General features: G+C 32.8%; 1 protein-coding gene across 1 annotated transcript in view; it reads left to right on the top strand.

The window, feature by feature from the left end:
• LOC129217361 (uncharacterized) overlaps positions 1-17033 on the top strand; it is a 35120-nt gene extending 18087 nt beyond the window's left edge. Inside the window, exons 5-7 of the mRNA XM_054851648.1 lie at positions 7741-7837; positions 7983-8042; positions 14229-17033. The gene's annotated coding sequence lies outside the window, so the exon portion shown is untranslated. The remainder of the gene's footprint in view (positions 1-7740; positions 7838-7982; positions 8043-14228) is intronic.
• The last annotated feature ends 7475 nt before the right edge of the window (positions 17034-24508 follow it).

Below are 24508 nucleotides of genomic sequence, written 5' to 3'. Positions count from 1 at the left end.
AAGAATCTGGAAAAAGTTGGTATTGAAATCTTGTGCTTGTTTCTTACTTACCAACAAATCGTTGTTGCATTATTAGCATATATAAAACAAAAAATACAGGTATGCTTCTAAGAAAACTATGTATATTCTAAATGTTACAATTTTTAAACTTTGTGGAGGCCTGATTTTTTCTAATTTGAACTAGGAGCAGCAGCAGCGGTCGGAGAAGTTAGGTGGAATGGGTCAGTGCTGCATTTATGCTGAAATAAAATGCGAACCGTTCCTTCCAACTCTCCCTCAATTTTAATGGAGATTTCTTTGAAGAGTAAATCATAGGCTTGATTATATTTTTGCCGCAGTTGACATTTTTTGAAGAAAACTGCCCATTATTCTGACCGGAATACCTTCCGTAACAAATTTTACACTTGGATAGTTGAATTGGGTTTTAAAAAAAAATTGAGATTCGTATCCGTATCCACGGATCTTGACACTAATGATCCGGATCCCTATCCGTAGATCTACTTTTTTAACGATCCGGCACGCCACTAGTTTTTAGTAAGGGAATGTGTGGGCAAAGTGAAATAGTTAACATGACTGAGCTTTTTCAAAATGAACAAATTGGAAATTTGTTTTGCAAATTACAGTACATAAAGAAAAAAATATTGTATTTTATGACAAAACTTGCATTGAAACCTTGATTTTTTTATTTTTGGCAGTAAAATTGTTTCTTCAAATAAAAAAGTGGAAAATGTTCACTTTTTATTATTCCAGGATACATGTCCTTGTCACCATTCTTCGATAAGTTTTTATGATACATGGAGGGAAATCTTTTAACTGGATTTTGATTCTTTTCCCGTTTCCACTTCGCGACCCTTTACTTTAACCCCTGCTCCACCCCTCTTTACTTTTTTTTTTAAAGCAAAGCCTCTACATTGTCTCGTTTCTTGGAGGGGTACCAGGTATTTTGTCTTGAGATATGCATTGAAATCTATATATAACTGCAATATGCTGCTTCAAACTGCTTAAAGCCAGAGCTCTCAGCACGAAAATCTTTCAAATTCAAATACAAAAAACGCTTCCCCCCACCCCTATTTTTGCACTTGGGTATAATTTAAATTTGTACACAAATTGGGTGATCCTCAATTTCTCCTTCGAAAACAATCTGTAATTGGAAGATTAAAAAGGATCTGGTGGGTAATGTTTGGTTTGGTTAAGGGGAGTGGGGTCATGACCCTCATGATTCCCTCTTGGACCCACGCTTTTCCCCTTTGTAAATTTTGCGCTTGGATATAATTAAATTTTTTATACAAACTGGGTGATCCTCAATTTCTCCTTCGAAAAAATCTGTAACTGGAAGAATAAAAAGGATCTGGTAGGTAATGTTTGGTTTGGTTAAGGGGAGTAGGCTCATGATCCCCATGACCCCCCCTTGGATCCACACTTGCCCCCCCTCCCATAATTTTGTGCTTGGATATAATTTAAATTTGTTCACAAATTGGGTGGTCCTCAATTTCTCCTTCAAAAAATTCAGTAACAGGAAGATTAAAAAGGCCCTGTTGTGTAATGTTTGGTCTGACTTGGGGGGGGGGGGGGTCATGACCCCCCCCCCCATTGGATCCGCACTTGATGGTGCCTTGCAAAAAAGGATGAATTTAAAGCATTTTGTTTTGTTTGTACACAATCTTTCCAATATTGATAATCAAGGATTTTCACAGGTATTTTCTAATACCGATGCTGCTAGGCATAGGAGGTTAGTACAAGTAGCTTGAAAAATCAAACTGAATTTTTAATTCCTTGTTCTTCGTGTTCTTTTGAAAACGAATTTATTATGATGAAGTAATCTAAAGCTTTTGTTCCAAGTTCACTCCAAGATAAAATTTCGAAAGAAGAGGTTTTCTTAATTTTAGTTGCCATAAAAAAATTATTAATTTGCATCTTTAAATGATTTATCTGTTAATTTACTAGGATATTTTTGATGGTTCTGAAATAGCAAAAAGTATCAAATTTATCTGATAAGAAGTTAAGCACATAATAAATTTTGAACTTGCACCTTACTTCAAATTCCTCCTAATTAAGGATATTTTTTTATCATTCTTTGTAATTCACGTTGATGAAACAGCAACAAGGCAAGTAAAGAAACAATTGGACATACGTTCATCCTACTGGTATGTGGTATATACTTTTACTTCCTTATATGTCACTGAAGAATAAAAGGTTGAATGCATTTTATTGTAGCTTTCAAGATTGAATTTGAAACGTTTGATCATCTACTATGAAAATGAAGCGTATAAATTACATTTAAGTTTTAAAAAACTTGATTTTTTTAGTGTCCTAAAAATGTCTTAAAATTTTATCAAAATTGTGTCCTAAAATTTTTGAGATCATCACTCCGACCCCTGTTATAGCTAGGAGCCCGCTCAAAACAGGGCTTCCTGCAGCAGCATGGTTTCAGTCTAATATGATGGACAAAATTGCAGTGATCCAAGTTTAAGGTGGTTTTGATCTAACACGAAAGGATGATTTTGAAACTTTTTGCAAAACTCTGCTTTCAACTACCAGATAAAATTATTTATTTCATAATATATAAAAACTAGATTTCCTTAAAATTACAAGAAAAAAAAAATAATGACAACTACATTGCTTACATCAAAATATTTACACACATACAAATGTTTTATCCATTTACAGAATACCTGGCTCAGGGTACCATAAATCTTGCTGAATGTATTTGTTGTTTGAAACGGGATTTGCAGCAGACTCTTTTTGTTTGTTGTTTCTTTTTATTTAATTATATTCTGGAGACAGCTCCACAGAAAAAGTGTCTAGCAAAGCAGTCTGCATCCATCTCAAGATACTTTTAAAGTTTGTTTTTTAAAAATTAAATATGATATTTAATGCCATAAAAAGATGACTTGAAAGAAATATAACATTTAATTATTTTTATTAACTAGTTACACTCAGTTTATTTCACTATTCACTATCATTGTTAATCTAATTAACTATTTAAATGAAATGAACCTTATGGTAGAATTTCTTCCACATTAAAAACGAGCTGATGTGTGCATCACATGACTTCCTTTTACTCCAATTTAATGTCATTTCCCCATTATTCGCTATTTTAATGTGATTCAATATTTATTCTCTAAATATCACCAACAATGGCCAAATTGAAACCAAAAAAAAAAAAAAAAACTCCGCCAAATTTGTCGCCAAGTTGGCGACAAAACTTAGCGACCAAAAGACTGGCGATATATCGCCAAGTGTCCGACAAATTATAACGCCACTTGAGTTTACATCGAAATTAACAATGATTTCCCCCCAAAAAGGTGCAAAAGACCCCCTTAGGAACATCCGAAAGCAACCAAAAGGGGAGGTGCACAACTAGACCCCACTACGAATCTATGTACCAAATTTCAACTTTCTAGGACATACCATTTTTGAGTTATGCGAGATACATACGCACATACACACATACGCACATACATACAGACGTCACAAGAAAAGTCGTTGTAATTACCTCGGTGATGGTCAAAATGGATATTTCGCGTGTCTATACATTCTTAGGCACTTTTCCGCATGTGGTCGAATCGAAAAAAAAACTCAACATTCATTTGGGGGTGAGCAAAATGGAAATTAAGGGCGATTTTTGAGTGAAAATTTTTTCGCGAATACAATACTTCCTTTTTTGTAAAAGGAAGTAAAAAATACTGGCGATGGTTTGGGAGGTGTCCTGACTCCCATGACCCTTCACTTGACATGCCCCTGCTTTAAAAATGAAGAAAAGAAGAGAAATGCAAATAAATAAAATTGCAATTTGGTCTCATATGCTAATATTTAATTCCACAGCTTACCTTTAAGCCTTTTTGTTTAAAAAAACAAAAGCCTGGATAAAGGCGTTACTTTTGATAAAAAATATGATTATTAGCAACCAATTTATATATTTATCAAAATATCACCAACGTTTTACTGTATTTGCAAATTTTGTGCATTAAAATGACGATAATTCATTCATTTAATAAACTAAACATAGCCCGGTCAATTTAGACATAAAAATAGTGATCAAATAACAAAAATTCCGGGAAAGCTAAATTTTTGTAGGGATCTTGGGCTTACTATTACAAATAAGGTGCCAAAAGTCCCCATCGATCCCATGTGCGCTAAAAAAGTTATTCGGGGTCAAAGGTCAAAATTTTAGGTTTTTTGAATTTTTCTCAAAAACGGTAAGTTTTATCGAAAAGTACCGCAGACCAAAGTTGTAGATCTCAAAATTCTCTATAAAAATGGTCCTTATGATTTTTTTCTCCAAGACCAAACCTTCCCAGATATTGCATACTCTCAAAAGACAGCCAGTCATTTACAGAATCCCCTCTACTTGCATGGCCTTGAATAACATCTGGCTATTCTAGTCCGTGTGGCATCGTTCACGTACCCAAAGGGGCCGGACCTACTAAGGGCATGGGCGCACCCCTCAATATCGCGGAACCCCCTAGAAGCAAGAGTCCCCCTCCAAAAACTGAGAAAAATACCCCTCAAAACAGCCACCCTTTAAATGTGTTTTGAGCTCTCAAACTGTAACCACATTTCATACAATAAAACATAGTTTAGCTGGCGAGTCGCATTATTATCTTGACTTCTGACAATGTTTGGCCTTAGTGATACATTGTGAGTTAGATTTCTGGATTCTAATCTGACTCTAAGAAATCCATCTCTCTTGGTTAGACAACAAACTGTGTTTGAAGCTTCTTTGTCTAATTTTACGCATCGTCTCACTGCTTTAGTATAACGTGAGGTATTGGAAATCATATAATTCAGTAATTACGCCCTCAAGCACCATTTCTTTTAAAGTTTTATCTGATATTCCTTTTTTAAGAAGATGATCCGAGTTTTCCCACTTCTGCTTATCAAAGAACTCAAGCTGAAATCTGAAATTGTAAATTTTCGCTATACAATCGAACTTTTTAAACTTGCCAACGTACTATGTTTAGAACATCAGCTCTTGTTCTGTAAACTGGTTACTTTGAGAATCTAAAAAATATAACACTAGGCATTGCGGATGACCATCATCAGAGAACTTGTTTCATTACGACGATCAGTTCGAAGATGGACAATGAACATGTATAATTCCAGATTTCAATTTTGAAGCAGAGAGACTGCTATGAGCTCATCGATAAGCAGAACTGGTAAAACTCGGCAGCTCCCTCTTTCAAAAAGTGGACTTCCGATAAAACTTTGAAAGAAATTGCTTGGTGGCGTACCTACTGAGTAGTATGATTTTCAAAACTTCACGTCATACTAAAGCAGCGAGACGATAGGTAAAATAAGAAAAAGAAGTGTCAGGTACTCAAAACCTCACGTGTCATACTAATGCAGTGAGACGATAGGTAATATAAGAAAAATAAATGTCAGGTAGTTTGCTGCCTAACCAAAAGGGATGGATTTATTCGAGTCAGATTAGAATCTAGAAATATTAAGCCACAATACCATCAAGCCACAATTTCAATCAAGACTGAAAATTATGAGAAGTAAAATAGTTCAACTCACATGCCAAACTTATGTTTTATTGTAATCAATGTGGTTGCAGTTTGAGGGCTCAAAACCCATTAAAATTTCTTTAGCAACGTCTTTTGTTTCAAAGGGTGACTGATATGGGCTGTTGCAAGCCACATTATTTTAAAATTTTTATACTTAACCTTTGTTCTCTATCATAGGTAAATTTGACATTTTGAGCCAAAGTTATCTGCTAAGTGGAGAATTAAACATTTTTTTACTAGATAAGAAATGCTTTTATTATTTATTTTTTTTCATATGTATGTAAGAATTAATTAATATGAAAACAAACTTTTACAAATCATAACTTCTAATTTTTTTTCTCTAAGTACGGAGCAACACGATGTTATTCAATTCTGACTACATTGGTCAAATTCAAGATTCAACGCATGTGTGGAACTTAAAAATACAGTTTATTATTAAAATGATCTTATGCAATGTGTAATTTACACAAAAAGCCTGCTCTTAAAAGCGATAACATTAAATTTCTCAAATTTTGATATTTGATGAAATTATTGTAAGTTTTTCCAGTTTTTATGCATTTATGGTCAACTTCGAAGCGCGAGCGACACCTCGAGATATTTTTTGCGGTCGAAATCCTTTTGTTCAACCAAATATCTCTACAAAAGGCAGTTTTTCCGGGTTATTACTTAGCGTTTATCAGATTTTGATTTTTTTCAATCCACCCTAATGAGCATGGTCAGTAATTCAAAAGTAAGTCCACCTCGAACAAGAGCGGGATTAAGTGAATCTGAATCCAGCTTTTGTTGTAAAAAACACTGCTTATTTTGTGGCGAGGAAGCGGATGAAGAGACTGAGAAGAACAAAACGCAGAATTATCGCAGAAAAATTTAAAGTTTCCACACTTACATTCAAAGAATCACTTTTAAAATTAGCTAAAGATCGTTCTGAGGTGTGTCAAAAGCTGCTCTTGCACATTTTAATTTTGAGTATGATTTAGTCGCTGCTTTATGAATTTTTCTTTCATTATTCTGCGTTTTCTTCTTCTCAGCCTCCTCATCCGCTTTACAGCCACAAAATAAGCAGTGTTTTTAAAAACAAAAGCTGGATTCAAATTCACTTAATCGCGCTACAGTACGAGGAGGACTTACTTTTGAAGTACTGGCCTCTTTATCCTCACGTTGCTGCAGAGATTGAATTTTTCCGGGTGTATGATTTTCTGCAATCCACGCGAATTGTAACGGACTTTTGACTTCTTAAACAATTAGCGTTCTTATAACTTCTCCCGAGACTTGCATCGATTAAAGTTGGCATTCCATAACTACCCAGCACAACAGTTTCACCTTCAGTCAAAAGTTTATTGCAAATAAAGCGAAATTGTTACATTTTTCTTAAACATTGATCAGCACAAACAACAGTAGACGCTTGTGATAAATACGTTTATTCACTCAAACTGCACATTTAACTCAAAAAGAAGCAGGTACGTCAGGAGTGCCCTCCCCCCCTAGGAGGGGTCATGGCCCTGACTGTGCCATCGAAATTTTTAGGGGGATTGTTTTGAGGAATATTTTTTATTTGGGGGGAGGCATGCTTTTGGGGGGGAGGGGATTTCCGCGAAAATGAGGGGGTGCGCCTTTGCTCTTAGTGGATTGGGCACCTCTGGGTACGTGAACGATGCCACACGGACTAGAATAGCCAGATGTTATTCAAGGCCACGCGAGTAGAGGGGATTCTGTAAATGGCTGGCTGTCTTTTGAGTAGTAGTCTCAAAAGACAGCCAACTAGTAATGCCTTAAGTAGTAATGCCTTAAGTACGCAATATCTGGGAAGGTTTGGTCTTGGAGAAAAAAAATGATAAGGACCATTTTTTTAGAGAATTCTGAGATCTACAACTTTGGTCTGCGGTACTTTTCGATAAAACTTACCGTTTTTGAGAAAAATCCAAAAAAATTAAATTTTGACCTTTGACCCCGAACAACTTTTTTAGCGCACATGGGATCGATGGGGACTTTTGGCACCTTATTTGTAATAGTAAACCCAAGGTCCCTACAAAAATTTAGCTTTCCCGGAATTTTTGTTATTTCAATTGTCTAAATTGACCGGACTAACATGTCTACTGGCCACTGGTAAATAACTAAAAATTTGAATTTCTGGTCTCGTTTATATATATACAGTTATGTTTTACTGTACATTTCTTGTATTTTATAATTTTCATAAATTTTAATGAAGTAATTTTAAATACTTGTTTCATAGACCTTCAATATTAAGCAATTAAGTAAAGAAAATTCAGATTTGCGTATGGAATGTCAATGCTTATGCATGGAAGTGGATTATTACTTGAAAGGACGAGGTAATATGTGTACAATTTACCAATTTATATTTTTTATTTGTATTTAAACATTAAAGAGGAAATAGCTCAATAAGCAGTTTAAAAAAATATATATATAAACTAAAAATTAGGTATTTTAATGCTGCATTTGTGTTTCTACACTTAGCTCTCTTAGGCGAAACTGATGAAAATACCTATAACAATAAAGAGCCATCTAATGAGCAAGGTAAGTTTTTAAATTATAGAACTTTTATAAATATAGTGAATCACTTCTTATTAACAACTCCATTCTTTCAATTATTGATGTTTTTTGCTTGTATTGTAGCTTAGTCGGGAGTACCCACCATGGACAAGACTGAGCCATTGAAATTTTCTTTGGGGGGAAGGGTGCTTTGAGGGGTATTTCTTTTTTTTTTTTTTTTTAAGTTGGGCGGTCTCGCTTTTAGGGTAGGTCTTTGTTATGCTTGGGGGGGAGGATGGGGTGCACCCCTGGTTTAAGGGATGTTATGCATAACCCTCAGGTTGTAAAAGACAACACAAAGGTTTTAGCAAGCAAAGGAGCTTAACACTAAAAGTGGTATTTTATTGAACACATTTTTAAATTAGCAAACACTAATTGGTCTAGTTGAGCATCTGGATCTTTCATTTTGAATGTTACAAGTAATCAAACAGAAAGTTTTTCAAATAGTTCACGTTTATTTTCTTAGTTTCTTGTTTGAAGAGAAGATACGTTGCAATCAAATTAATTACAGCATGGGGTACTCTTATCATGCTGTCATGTTTTATGAGTTGAGAAACCTTTGATGCTTATAAAATAAATCAAACTTTTATAGATCTCAGTATACTACTAAATAGATGCAACCCAGGGCAGCGCCGCACCTATGTGCAAGGTAGTGCAGCACACGACGGTGCCAAAGTCAAAAAAGCACCGAGCTCCACCAACCAAAAATGCTCAAAATAAAGGAAAAAATTCTTCAACCGGAAAAATAAAATGAACTTTTCATTATATCTAATGATGGCAGTAAAATTATACTGCTCTACTGCTCATAGAAACAAGCAATCCTTCTCAAAGTCTATCTAAGGAAAATTATTCCCTTTTATGTGTCTAAACATACTATTCAAAAGTACATTATTTTACACTAAAAGCATGTAATGCTGAATAATGCATACTCCTGGGTGCACGACAGTGCCCCAGGAGTATGCATTTTCAGCATTACGCCAAGTCGAGCAATAAGCATTTTTCTTCCTGATAATAAGGAACCGTGAATTCTATTGTGGTATGTCTATAGTACATAAGACTGAGCATAAGAGGAGCAGCAAATTTGCTATTCCCCACTTTGGTTCTTGCAATGAATATGTTTTAATTATAATTTATGCAATATGACTTTTTGTAATTTTAATGATTATTCTGGATAAATTGACTGTTTCATGTTATACATACAAAATAAGTTAAGCTCATTTGCATATTGTTTACTTGTTCGTGAAATAAATAAATAAATTAGGTTAACTTTTTAGTTTTGTGACTTGACTACAGTTACTCGACCCCCCCCCCCATTTCTTTAACTATTTGTGCATAAAATAGTAAAAGAGCTTTAGACAATTTATTTGTCTTTCTTTCATTCCATTTTTTCACTCTTTTAGTTCGTGTTCAAATTAGAAAATCCTGAAAATGTCAAGCCTTGGATGCCTCCCCCCTCCAAAAAATTTGTTTTCTGACTGTCCCCAATTTGAGGAGAGCCCTCAAATGCCTTGTGCATTAATAGCATTGAAGATAGTCTAAAAATGCTTTTTCGGAGCTTCAATTTCGAAAAATTGCCGGGCCTCTAACATTACCAAAAAAAAAAAAAAAAAGTCTATAGTTGCATTTTCAAGGTTTCAATTTTGAAAATGTTTCGAGGAGAGGGACTCTCGAGGAAAGGATGCCCCCTTACCAGGTAGTGCCTTCCCCTAACATCAAAGAACGACGAAAATTGAGTTTTTAAAACAATTTATAAATAATAATAATAATAATAAAAATAAATGAGGGAGAACGACTGATCCTTTCTTTCTAATACCATTATGAACGTCTGAAATCTTCGGTTTTTAGGACATTAATTCCGAAACAAGGGGCGGCGGTACTTATTGATCAGAATCAGCCTTTGAGCCTTATTATTTTTCCAATCTGCAGCAAATATGGTCTATAATGTGTTTTTGACATCAATTTTGAAAAATGTTGAAGAGGCTCTGGGAACTTTTCTTCCCTCTTTTATTTCCAAAGATAATCTAAATCTGCGTTTTTAAAACTGAAATTTCGAAAATTTCCCGGGGGAGAACACCTGGACCCCCATATTTCAACCTGTTTGTGTTCAAGTAATCACTGACTCCATGCTAAACCAAAGGTTTTTATTTGCTGTCAATGCTCTTTTTAAAAAATAAAAACCTTTGTTCGAATAATCGTATTAAGTGTACATTTAGCAAAGTACAAAATGTTTACACATTGATTTTTTAAAGAAATTAAATGTGAAACGTATTTTTTTCCACATTATATTTGTCTAAAAAATTTCACTCCAGGTGTTAACTGTATTTTCCCCGTACGCCACTGCATAAAGGCGTTGAAAGGACAGTTGCGCGATGGCACCAATCAGGCTTGGCGCGGGCCTGATGCAGCCTGACCCTATTTAACCTGCAAGACCTCTATTTCCGTAGAAGTTAGTCCTAGGTTAATGTCACAGACTGCAGCATTGAAAATTTCAGGGTGGGAGGGTTGATTTTAGAGAGTTTTGTCTCGTTTGGGAGATGGGGTCTCGTTCTGGGGGGGGGGGGGGTCACGTTGTTATAGGAGGATGGGCACCCCTGTACTATTTAATACTATTTTCTGCTTTTCTTTTGAGCCATTTACTTTTCAGTTCTTTTATGTTAATTCAAACAAAATACGTAGGTTGTTAGAACTGATATCTGTGAATTTGTTTTGAATAAGATTTGCTGTTTTTCTTTTAAGAAAAAGTTTTTTTTACTTTCAGCTTTTTATTTTAAACTGATGCCAACATAGAGCAACACTTAAAAATTCATAAACTAATGTGATGCTTTCCACTTGAACTTTTATTAAATCAGATTTTTTTTTTTACTGGATATGTGAGATCTAATTTTAAATTTAAAACTTCAGTAACTGAGCTTACTTTTTAGAAAAAGAAAGCTCAGTGATTGTCACTATGAACCCCACAAGTCAGTCAGTTGAGGTTAAGGGGTGCACAAACCAATGAAGAAACTTATGAATTTTAGAACAAACAACCAAATTGTTTTCAATTTTAGGTTGCGGCTCATTTTGTAAAACCTATTTTTAGCTATTCCTTTTTTTCTGATATTTGTTCCTCATTCTTAAACCTGCTAAGCTTCAATGAAAATCTAAAAATTTCTATGCCATCGAAAAATGAAATGCTAGAGGTGATTCAAACATTACATCCTGTTTCAGTTAGCAAAAAATGTTTCTGATGAAGTTTTTAGTAGATTCAGTAACTGTTCACATTTTTGGTGAACTTTTTGTGAATTCAACAAGAATTTCATTATTTTTTTTTTTTTGAATGAAACTATGGTGATTGTAACCAATGTCTGGATTACTGTTTATCTAAAAGTACTAAACAATAAATTTTCCTTATGAATTCTTTTTTAAGATTTAATTTTCGTCTAATGTAATTCTCAAATAACCTGGAATTTTGTATAAAAAATTAGATTTAACTTCAATGTTTTTTGAGTAATTACAATAAAATTAAACTTGCTTCTATGTATCAAAATTTCTATATTGAAGTTTTCCTCTGCAAGATGCTACTTTAATATATGTAGGCTTGCCATATTTTTTAAATGTTCAACCGGGACACCGGAAAGATCCCCCAATATTCAAAAAAGTACACACCTCTGGCTGGTTTTTTTGTATTATAAAGTTTCTTTCATTCTTAATGCTATGAATAAATGGTTACTAATTATGAGCTAAACCTGGGATAGTTACACGTGACACAAGTAGATACATTTTAAGCATTTTATTTCTTAAATGTTAATGCTTATAATCAGGGCTGTGGAGTCGGAATCATTTTGGGGTAAATGAGTCAGAGTTGTTAGAAAACATGCCAACTCCGACTCCGGGCTTGTTTTTTTCTTTCCTTTTCAGACTCTCCTTGCATTTTTTAAAAACTGACTACCAATTGGTTCGATTACATGTATAAAAAGATACTAATGAGAAAATAACTGGCATTATGGCAATCAATTAGCTTGAATGCTTTCCGAACTTTCTGTAGCCCTCTCCTAGTTTGCTTGCTTTGCAACTGTCAGCAAATGGTTTTGTTGCCTAACATTTTCAAGTAGTCACTTTCAAATAAAAATAGAAATATACTGTTTTGTTTGATCTCAGTTATAAAATAGTAAAAGAAATGTAACAAATTAGTAAGTCGAGACCCGTAGCTAAGGTTGATACGTTTAAGAGTGATCGGCAAATTCAAAGAAGTTCTGGCGCAAAAGCACAAATCCAAAAGATAAGATGAAATAATCTAATGTTTTTTTCTTTATTAAGACTATTTCTATAAGCTTGGTTCTCACTAAAAAGCATGGAAAAAAATAAGTAAATCATTTCTTGATTACAACACTCAATAATTGCAGTTAATCTTAAAATCTTCATATTAAGGTTAATTCTAAAGCAGCCAATAAAATTTAAATTAAAAATTTAGTGAAGAAGAAATATAGGTATAGTAAAAGCTATTCACACAAATTTGTATGCCACCGCATTTTGCGTAAAATTAGCTCCTGATGTATATGTGCCCTATTTTCGTTGAAATTTTATTGATGAAACATAATTTAAAATATATTCGTGAAAATTTTCAGAATTAAAGTGTTTATATTTTTTATAAACTCTGAAATTAACTTCGGGTGTTATCTATCAGATGGGTGTCCGGGGCAAACCACCCCCTCTCAAGAACTTGGATTTAGAAAAAAAGCTTTCTTTCTCTCAAGTTACAGCTTTCAAAAATTGAAAGCACACGATTTGATCAATATCTATTTGTTAAACATTAAAGGGAGGCAAGTTACAGATAATCCTTTTCAGATTTTTTAAAAGGGATTTTTAAGTCATCTCACTTTTTGACTCCTAACTATTGGAAAATTTGATTTTTAATTTGAATTTCTAACGTTGTATGCGTCTTGGGTTTAAATTAAAAACAAAATGCGAAATTTTCATAAAAAGGAATTAACATTTCAATCTCTGTTTAGAGGTTTTCCCCCTTCCTTGAAGGAAGAGAGGGGGTTAAAAAAAATACAATTATAAAAAATAAAAATAAAATCCGGAGTCGGAGTCGGGCATTTCAAAATTCAGGAGTCAGAGTAGGCCATTTTCCTTCCGACTCCGCAGCCTTGCTTATAATTCACTTTAGTAAAAAGAAACACTTTGAATGGGGAATGAAAGTTTGAACAATATTTCAAGTTAATGTTTCAAAAAAAAAAAAGTAATTATCCTAAATAATTCTTTAGAGTGAATTATTTTTCAGACTTTTTTGGTCATCTTTAATCAAATTTATCTTTTTCCGGGACATGAAGTAAACCAACCAGGACACCGGGATTTTGTCTGAAAACAGGTACCGTCCCGGTCAAATCGGGACGTCTGGCAAACCTAAATATATGGAGGTCCGACTGTAATTTAAGTTTTGCATCACTAAAGTAATTATTAAAAGAAAAAAAAACATTGTGTAAAAAAAAAGCTTTAGTTCAGTAAAGTAATTTGTTAATCTTTGAAGAAGTATTTCATCTACTGAAAAAGATATCATTTGTGTTTAAGATATGACATATCAGAAGCAGTAGTGCTTCTGGTTTGTAATATTCATAAAACTCCTTCCTAATCCTATGAATAAATTATGTTATGAATAAATTCTTATGATTCAAACATATACAGGTGTCCCTCGTATGACACGGTACTTCTACAACACGGTTTTGATATTACACGGTACCAAATTTGCGATTATTATAACACGGTTTCGATATACATGGTACATACTTGAATTTAATACTTCATGGTTTTGATATAACTTGAATGTTATTGTTATAAAAGATGGGATTTCATTTTTGTTTAATAAATTCTGTTAGTGGTTGATAATTCTAATAAGTTTTTACTTTGTTTTTATGAAACTTGGTTTTGATATAACATGGCACACATCCTTTGATTTACATTATTTCTAAGTCTCGTGTAACACGGTTTCGATATAACCTGATACTTCTCATGCACATACATAATTAGTATGAAAAATAAGTAAAAATGTTATTTTTAGAAAAGTCTTGAATAACACTGTTTCGATATTACATAGAACCAATTAACCCTGTTGTACGATGGACACCTGTAATAGTTCTAAAATAATACCTTAACTTTGCTTAATAATGTATGATGTTTAATTATTAATTCTAGCAGTGTGTGATCATCGAAGCTACTCAAATAGGGATGATAGCTTTGACCAGGCTGATGAACTAGATGAACTCAATAAATGGGAGTGTACAAAATGTACATTTGCTAATCATCCTGCTATAAATACTTGTGAAATGTGTCAGATGCCTCGACCAAAACCCAAGCAAACAGCCTTCGCTTCATCAGTTCCTGAAACTTGTTATTGCCATTCAAGAAAAGAATCCCCTCCAATATCCAGCTGATCAATCAAAATCAAATTATAAAAATGTGTTAATGTTTATGCCCAGTTATTTTTGCCATTTTTTTATAGATTACAAACTACTTAACAAAAAGTAGTTTTTTTTATTTCACTTCTGTTCTTGTAAAATTTTGATTTGATTTTATCTTTTTGCATATATATGTGCAAAGTGATCGTTTTTAGAAACAAATACTTGCATAAAGATTCCTGTATAAAAAAGGGAGAGGCTAAAAACTATGGGGAAGTTGTATCGAAGACTTTTTATATAGAGTGTTGAGTTTTAAAAACTAAGAAAGGATTTTTAGTCAATCACATATGAGAAATAGATTACACTTGTTGCAAGTAATCAACTTAACTTAAAAGTAAAAAAAAAAAAAAACAGTTAAGTACATTTTGAAAGACTAACAGGTTAATTAACAACTTGTACTTTACTTCATTTCACAGATTAAGAAAGTTCATGGTAGCATTATTTCTTATACCATGGAGTAATACAACAACTTTCGCATTTCCTGATAGTAAGAGCATTAAAATTTTTCTTGACATTTTTTTTAATACACAACCTCTAAATTAATAATGATCACTTTATATACTTACTTTATACCATCATCTAAGTAATTTTTAATATAAATGCAATCATTAAAAATTGTATGGTGGTAAGGAATTCTTAAATTGCTAAGAAAGAATTAGGCGGTTTAAAATAGTGTTTTTACTGTGTTGACTTTTTTTTATTTATAGATTCCCCCCCCCCCTCACCTAATATTCATTATGCTATAGACATATTCAGAGAGGCAGCGATGAGGAAGGTTTTATGGTCAAAACACCACTCAGGGCAAACTAGTTTTTATGCATATTGTCAATCCTAAAATGTAGTTTATGTACATATAAGGGCTGTTATGACCAAAAAAATCCTCCTCATGTAATAAATCCTGGGGTATATATTAATAGTTATTTTAAATACAGGGCAGCATATGTTTCCGTAGTTTAAATAAGAGCAGCAAAGTCTTGTACAAATATTGTTCGGAATTAGATATACTTATACTATGTAGATATTTTGAACCCTTTTTTAAAAAAAATATTCCATTAGTTTCGATATACTGTGTGTGTGTTGATTTAATTTTTAAAAATATTTTTTTAAGGTAAAACATTCCCTTAAATAAAATTTCAAGAACTGAACTGTTTGATTTGAAAAAGTTACATAAAGCTACTAATTACCCTTCCCTAGCCTGAGCTAACGCAGCATTGCAAGCAATACTAAACTGCTCATTCATAACATCCGAAGACTGCAATTTCGTCTGAATTTTTGACTCTTCAGTCTTAAATAGCCATACCCGAGCTGCAGGTAAATAATCTCATAAAGAAACTGAGTATATTTTCACACTGGCAGCTAAAAATATCTTAGCACACCAGTGAAAGGTTCAACACATTTGGTTCATGGCTCCACTTCAAAAAAGTGAAGATCAAAGCTAGGTTGTGAAGCTACTAACTGCTGCTGTATACCCTGAGCTGAGGCAAAATTGCAAGCAATATCAAACAGCTCTATTACAGCATCCAAGGACATCATTGTGCTGAAATATTTTTAGCTATCAGTCTGAAGATATATCTTAAGTTCAAGCATTAGTTAGGCTTACATTGATTTTTTTTTCTAAACCATGCTGCATACTGCATCTATCATCTGCTACTATTACCACAACAGATTAAAGTCCCAACAGATAAAAGTTTCTTCTACCATTTGTTCTTGTTATCTCCAGCTTTTTAATTTCAAATTGCTTCAAATTTCAATAATGAAACTGAAACATGGTGTTGTATGTTACTTTCTAGAAGCCAAGTGATTTACCAGAATTTTTAGCTTTGCCCAATTATAGAAGAATGCAAAGTATTGGCTTGACATTTTGGTCTTAAACCTTGATGTTTTAGTTATTTTAAATTTGAGCGTATGAGACGCAAACTTATAATCTTCTTTTCAGCCAAAAAAGACAATGAATGTTTCTTTCAACTGTTTAAAATTTTGTTTTAGCATATTTATGGTATTATTTTAATTTGAAATTTCTTGCTTTATGTATGTTTTTTGGAATGAAGTACTTTTTTAATAAACTGTATATCTCTCGGACAAGTATTCCTTTCGTGTGAGTAGATGTTTATGTATTTTGTTTCATTTTATAAACTTTCTGTTTCATCAAGTTTCATTCAAATCTATGACTTTTTTCTTCTCGGAAAGTACAAAATTTGTAAGTACAAAAATGTTATGCGTGTTAGTTAGTGCTGCTCAGATGTAAAATATTGTGGTTGTTTTTGATGCAGAAGGCTCTTTTTGAGAACAAAAGAAAATGGGGCCATATATTAATGTGCCATGACCACATATACAGTAGAATAAACATAATTGTAGAAAATTGAGAAAATATAATCGCAACATTTAATCATAGAATTAGTAATGTTTTAAATACTGTATGTAATTATACTATCGTTTTTGTTTAAATAAAGGAAAAATAATACATCAGTTTAAGTTTTAATAATTTTTGATGACATGCTCAAAGTTTTAAGATGAACATGAGTTATCTGAAAGTGTGTGTGTAATTGGCATTGACCACTTACAAAAAATTGAAATTTTTGAATGATAAAAAATTTTCAGATTATAAATTTACCTTGAATTTTCATATTCTGCACATTTACACATGATGCTATATTTTGTTAAAAAATCACTTTCTGAAAAATAGAGCTGAAACAAAAATAAATTAGTACTCTAGTAGTATGTATATGCATATTTAACTTGACTTAAAATTTACTTGTGAAATTTACCTTTGACTTCGTTCCAATAGCAATTAATAACTTTTATCAAAACCTCTGTATCCTAAAACCTCCATAACACTGATTTTTCTCCTATTCTGTGAAATTCAAGATAGACAGATTTGACTGTATCATAACTCTGCTTCTTATTTTGACCATTTTTGCAATTGGAAGTATGTATGTAGGACTGGCAGTTGCAAAAATAAAGGTCATGCAGGTTAACTTTGGACGCATTGTATTAAGTTATGTTACTATGCTGTGGAGTAGGCAAACTAAATCCATCCACGATTAAGACAAATCTTGTATCTACAGTGGCTCCCAAAAGTGTTCGTACACCTATGACTTTCAACGAAATAGGCCCCTATGCATTGGTTAGAATTGATGTTTCGGAATAGGTATTTAATTATAAGAGCTGTGATCTATTTTTAACAAAACTACACAAAATTTTTTAATAAAACATTAAAACTTATTTTTTTTAAAATCGAAAACCAAAAAGTGCCGGAAATTTTATCTCACAAAAATCTTTGTACACTTTGAAAAAATGTCAAAAAATTAGTAAATATTCTAACTTTTTACAAAATTATTATTAAGTAGAATATCATGCAATATCAACAACAGCTTTTAAACGTCTGGGAATATATTTCATTGTTTTTTCTTCCTTTTTTATGCAATTTCTGAATAAGTGTTCAGCTGCACTTCGAGTCTTACTGTTTCTAGTTCGCGTTTCGTTTCAATGGTGTATTTTCGTAATCTAGCTCCCAGATATTTCCAAATATGTTCTATTAAGTTTAAATCTGGCGATTGAGGAGATATTTCTAAGTTTAAAGACAATTTTTGAGGCACCAAACGCAAACGTGTACTTCTTATCGTTATTTTGCTAAAAAACCAAGTTGTTCCCGTTTGCCAAATTTTGGGCTAATAGTTTAAAATTGTTTTTTGAAATATTTAAGTGAACAGCATGATTCACTATTTCATCAAAAAATTCCAAATTTCCAAGTCCTGATGCTGTTATGCACCCTCACACAAGAAAAACTTCACCGTCCTGGCTAACTGCTCCAGCTAAGTTCTTAAGATTAAATTCCTCATTTTTTCTTCTGTTGACAATTATACACCATTTTAACCCAAAATATTGAATTTCTTTTCATGTATAAGTAAGACGTTGTTCCAAAACGTTTTGAGCTTATTTATCATCGATTTTACGACGGAAAACGAAAGTTTGCTGTTTTTCGCACAAACAAGAAAATTTCTGCGGGAAGAGGTCCACTTTAATCCAGCTAATCAGAGAACTTGGCAAACAATTTTAGGTGAAAATTAAACGTAAAATGTTTCATTCAATTCTGCAGAAACTTTTTCAGCGCTCAAATGTGTATTTTTTATAATTTTTGTAACTGTAAACCTCTGATCACGCTTTGTTAACTTTGCCAGTTGACCTTTTCTTACCTTGTTATCTTTAATAAAGTTATAATAACGTTAAAGATATAGTTTCGATCCGATTCTTGTCTTTAAAGAATTTTATGAAGCACTTCACTATAGAATGGTATAAATTAACTAATTTAGAGACATTTCAAACCAATTTATTGCTACTGTGAGGGAAAAAATCAAATTTCGAATCGTGTTTGTTGTTTTCTACGCATACCTGCCATTTTAAAATAATAAGGAAAATATTAGGGAATAAATAAACAAAAAATTAAAGGAAAACGACTTTACAGTGTCATTACAATGCAAAAATAATAAAAAAAACCACATGTTATAATTTTAATCATGAATTTATTCGAAAATATTTTAGTGTACCATGACTTTTGTGGCGTACTTTTTCTCCGTCTCATCGTTTTTTGACAAATTTAAAAAAAAAGGTAATATTTAAAAAAAACTACTGTGTTTTATTCAGAATGGCAAAGGAATGGTGTGAAAAAAAATTGGACTTCATATTCGAATTCAGTTTTGCGTTATTTTGGTTTTACTACAAAATTTCAAGGTGTACAAACACTTATGGGAGCCACTGTATCAGTCCATGCTGCTAGAGCAGTGCTTAGGAGAGTCCTGCACATATTTTCACGGAGTTAAACTATTTTATGAACTATTACTAGGGAAAGCTACATGTGTGATAAAAGATATAATTTTGATTACCTTAAGGAAAAGACAGAGCAGATTCTCTGTTATTTGAAGTTGTCCAGTATACCAGTACAGATTTAAGAAAAAAAATGATAATCTTGGCCTTTCTGTGCCAACAGGCAAGATGCTCATTATCATACGAAGAGTAAGCAAAATTTTACGGTGTTTACAAAATTTAGTTGAATTCTTTTTATTGTAGAGTATTTCTAAAATGATTGAATTCCATATTAAAAGGAGAGACTTTTCGACAATTGGTTTTTGTTCATCAGTTAATAAGATTCCTTTCTTTTTTTTCTTATCTAAATTATATATAAATGAATTTTTTAAGAAGCAAATATTTGCAATGTGTTGTTCAACATAAAAATGGCTAAATGCTTATGGTATAAAGCAGTGTTTCTCAACCTTTTCTGATCCGAGGACTGGCAAGAGCGTTTTCCAAAAAATTCATGTGCTTGTAATGTTCTCTTTTTGTCTTTCTCTTTCAAAATAAAAAAGGAAATCTTGCATTTTCTGACTGTTAAAAAACATATGAATTTTCTTACAAACCGGTCAAGTTTTTACCCTTTTTTATCCCCCCCCCAAAAAAAAAAAATCTTTCGCCTCAGGGACTGTTTAACACTTGCGAAAAGCTGAGTGATTTTTTTTTCTTCCTTCGCAAAACAATAATAATAATAAATATATAATTGAAACTTTACTTGGTGTTAAAGAACTATCACAAAAAAATATTTAAGTGTGAAGAATAAGATAATCATTTGTTGTAATAATTATACATAAGTAATAAACATTGCTGAAAAATCATAGAAACCAACAAAAATTAATCACAAAACTTGCATAAAAGATGTCGTACAGGATTATTATTATGGTCTTTTCTTAGTGAAGAAATTTTTTTAAACGACTAAATATCTCCGTGGCCCGGTTATATTTCTGCGAACTGGCGCCCATCCGCCGGACCACTTCTTGAGAATTGCTGGCACAAAGCATTGATTGTTTGGCAGTCACGTAATTTTTTTTCTTAAAACAAGTCATTCATGTGCATAATTGTAAAGATGTAATTATCCAGCATTACATGCATTTTTCTAAAGAATTATTTATTGATAATTTACAACTGCTAGCCAAGATGCTTTTCTAAAACATGATCCTCAATTGCCAACATTTAAAAACCAATCTTCAACCTTTAGCAAAGAATTGAGCCGTACTTTCCTTTAGCCGAATAATAAATGCAGCTCTTCAATTTGGCATTCCAATGGATCAGGATTACTGTCAAATGAGCACAGAGCAGGGTTTGGTTTGGCCATAATGAAACGTTTTTCAATTAGTTGTAAAATTTGCTCTGAAATCAAGTCAAATTTTACAGGCATTGGGTAAGAAATCCAGAAAAAGACGTTTTATACATAATATTCATTAATATGCAAAAAGTCTCTTCAGAATTAGATTTTGATGTTAATTGGGCAATTTTAAGCAGATATTTCTGGCATGAATGATTTATCAAGCAAAAGGAAGTTATTGAATTATGTATAAAACAATTTTCTTTTCAATTACAAGAAAATAATGTATTGCGCTGATTTTTTAAAAAAACCTTTTGCATTTCTCTCTCCTTTCATTATGTATTACCAGAGACTTCTTAAGATAAAAAGAAAAGTTTTTCTTCTTTTCATTTTTAAATGTTAAAAAACATAACAATAAAATGTTTTAACAAAAAAAAGGGGGGGGAATGTTTGGAATTCTTAAAGAGGGAATATTATTTTTATTTCATAATGGAGCATATTAGTTATTCAAAGAAATGCATCACATTTGAAAGATGGTCGTTATTACATGCAAAATGAATGCACTATTGTTGGGGCAAACCTAACCTGGCAGCCTCGTAATACTGCAACTAAAATCTGCATAGCCTTCACAGTGCTGCCAGGTTAGGAATATCCCAACTATAGTTACATCATTTAGTGCGAAAAGCAGTGAATTTTTCTCTATGAAAACCTTTGAATATATTCTATTTTTCTAAATAGGGATCTGTTATTAAAAAACAATGTTTAGCTAATGATTAAAAAAATATTTCCATAAAATTATCTAGCACTTGTGAGGTACAATGTCAGTGCAAATACATTTTATTATTGCAAAATTTCAAACATTTTACTTAAAACAAGCCTATTATGTCCCAGTTTGAATCCATGTATATAAAACTGAGTTTTTTGTACTTTAAAATTTCTCATATTAATGATTTTTGATTTTGAACTGTATGAATTTTATTTTGTAATAGAAAAAGAAATAAATGTTGTGAATCCAGTAATTTTTAAAGTCTCTGTTGTTATTAGAAAAATAAAAATTAATATTATAGTAGTTAAAATTATAACAAACAGCATTGTTGACCAAAAGCTGAAAATTTATACAAGTAGAAGAAATCAGAGGTTGATTCTAATGTTACATTAACCCGTTCGGGACGAACGGGTTACGGTAAACATGGATTCAAACCATGTTTACCGTAAACATGGTTTGAATCCATGTTTACGGGTTTACAGCGGCGAACAGCCGCCGCTGACGTTTGCGTCAGCGGCGGCTGTTCGTCCCGTCCGAATCACGCTTATTTGCGTTCCAGAGTATGCTACTCAAGAATCCGAGCGACACTAGTGTGCGGCTCGATTTCGGAACGAAATGTTTACTATCAGATGGCGTTACTTATCCATGTTCCGTCCAGATGATTGGTCTAGAACATTAGTATTTCTCTCTCTGACGTCAGAATGGGGTCCGTCAAGTGTCTGTGATTTATTGGATTTCGTGGAAAAAATATAAACATGTGCTAGCAAATGAAAAGGGAAACGCATACTCATTTTGAAATGGATGTTTCTAGTTTCGATTCCATTCATAATGGGATTTCATGAGAGATATTCTAGAAAGGGGTTTTACTTTTAGATTCATTTGTGTGTCCATGATGAACATGTCATCTTTACGAGGAGGAAATATCTAAATTTAAGACTGATCCATCTATGGATCTTTCGGATGACATTGAAACAACTATAAATTATTTTTATTTTAGTTCTACATACAGTAGATATTTTCTAAAATTATATGCTGAAAAAGAAGGCAAAGAATTTTGACGGAGATGTATCGTTTCCTCGAAGCAGAATAAAAGACTTAACGCTACCTATGAGTGTAAAATGCGCAATGCGCATTGCTCAGTGCTTTGAAATTTTTCATGCGGCTTTAAAATATGAATTGTTACAATATTCTTCAAGCATTTCACAAAAATTAAGTGCAAATATTTTTCCTGTTTTGTGCAAAATATATTGTCTAATTTTAATAATCTTTGTTACAGTAAACAATATATTTTGTATTTTTTTATTGTTCATTAAATTTTTTTGTCATGATTGAAATTATGACATACGTATTTTATCATACATTAAAAAATGGTTTCGTTTCTACGCGAAGTGTACATTTTATTCATTGTTATGTAATGTGAGAAATTGCCCCGACCTTTCTGCGCAGACCGCGTATAACAGCTGCCATCCTGAGGGAGCGTTGGCTTCGGCGGGCTGCCGTCCCGAACAGGTTAACTGCCTCACTTGCCCATATCTGAAATATGAAATATGTAGCATTAAAAAAAAATGGAATTAGTGTTACAAGTATGTAATATAGAGCAGTGCCGGATCTAGGACGGAGCTAGCTGGGGCCTTTTCCCCGGCTGCAATTCACTGTATTTTTTTTCTTCTCTCATCTGATCTCAATATAAAAACTTGAAAGAAAGATGTGTTAGAGCAGCATTTTCAAGATTAGCCCGGGCTCGGAAAAATCAAAGATGCAGGACTGCTTTAGGAGGGTATGATTGGGATTTCAGGTGGCAGAAATATTCTTGCTTTTAGTCATTGTAGTCAATAGAATAGTAATTTTAATCATAAAAAACCTGAAACGCTAGGAACATACGGGATAACAAAAATGAACTAATTAATAGTTCTACTTCAAAGTAAGCTCAATGCCTATCCCAGTGGCAGCTCAGTTGTCTCAAAAGTCCAAAGTTCTATTCCTGGGGCTGCAGTTGCTTCTTTAAGACATGTAGTAGGGATGAGGGGGAGAGCTGTTATTGAGATGTGTTGTTGTCTTAGGGGCTAGCTAGAGGAAATTTGGGTCCGTTTACGGACCCTTTACAAAATTCCATCTAGCTAAAAGGGACCCTTTACAAAGTTCCGATTGATAAAATCGGATCTTTCACAAGCTCATTTATAAATTAAAGCAGTACTCAAATCGGAATGCAAATATAAATGGGTAATTACTTTTGGTTTACATTTAGAGATTTCACAAAGAGATTTGATTTTTTACAAAAAATGTTTTTGGAATTCACAAAAGTAGGACCCTGTGAAAAATTCCTGGACAGAAACTCTGTGTCTAACTCTTATCCTGATGCTGGACGGGAGTTTCCCCATTAAATATAATAGAGTGACGACTTAGCCTGATATTAATATGAATAGTTATTGCTTTGTTTAGCAATATAAAGGATGATAGGCCACTTAACTCTGCTAAGTTTTTGTTTTCCATGATAACTGCTGCTGTTAGCGGGCATATTGATGTTTGATAAATCGACCTCTGCTTGGGGTGGTCCTCTTACGACTGTTTCTAGTAGAAGTGACGAGTGTTCTTTTTTTCCCGTTAGGCGGCGTTGCATAGCACAGGAACTTGACATCAAACCAAACGAAGCAAAAACTATGCAGTGTATAAATCCAAAGAAACTGTACTCTTAAGGATGAGGGACAGCAAGCAGTAGCCCCCAAGTAAAATAATGAAATTCTAGAGTTGACTATCATGTCATGTTTGAGGTTTTGTTGAAAAAAGTTTTTTTCAACAGTTGAATGGTTGCCTGGAACAACGTTGGATATGATTTTTTTCAAAATTGGTTTTCCGATGAAATAAAGTTGGTTGGCTCATTAAAAACAAATTTGGATTTATATTTATTCTTTGGGGGAAAAGGTTTATTACAGTGGTGCAACAGTGGATGTGACATTTTCTTGGCAGCTTGTAAAATTTAATTGTGCTCTTAGAAAAAACGCTATCCTGTTAAAATTTGTATTTTGTAACATCCAACATTGTTCCAGCCAGTCATTCAATTTATTAATTTTTTTTAAATATAAAATGTTTCATAAAATGATCTCTTCCAATTTTAAACTCTTCT

Source organism: Uloborus diversus, chromosome 2 (assembly GCF_026930045.1).
Source record: "Uloborus diversus isolate 005 chromosome 2, Udiv.v.3.1, whole genome shotgun sequence".
Lineage (NCBI taxonomy): Eukaryota > Metazoa > Arthropoda > Arachnida > Araneae > Uloboridae > Uloborus > Uloborus diversus.
This window is presented reverse-complemented; position numbering and strand designations above follow the sequence as displayed.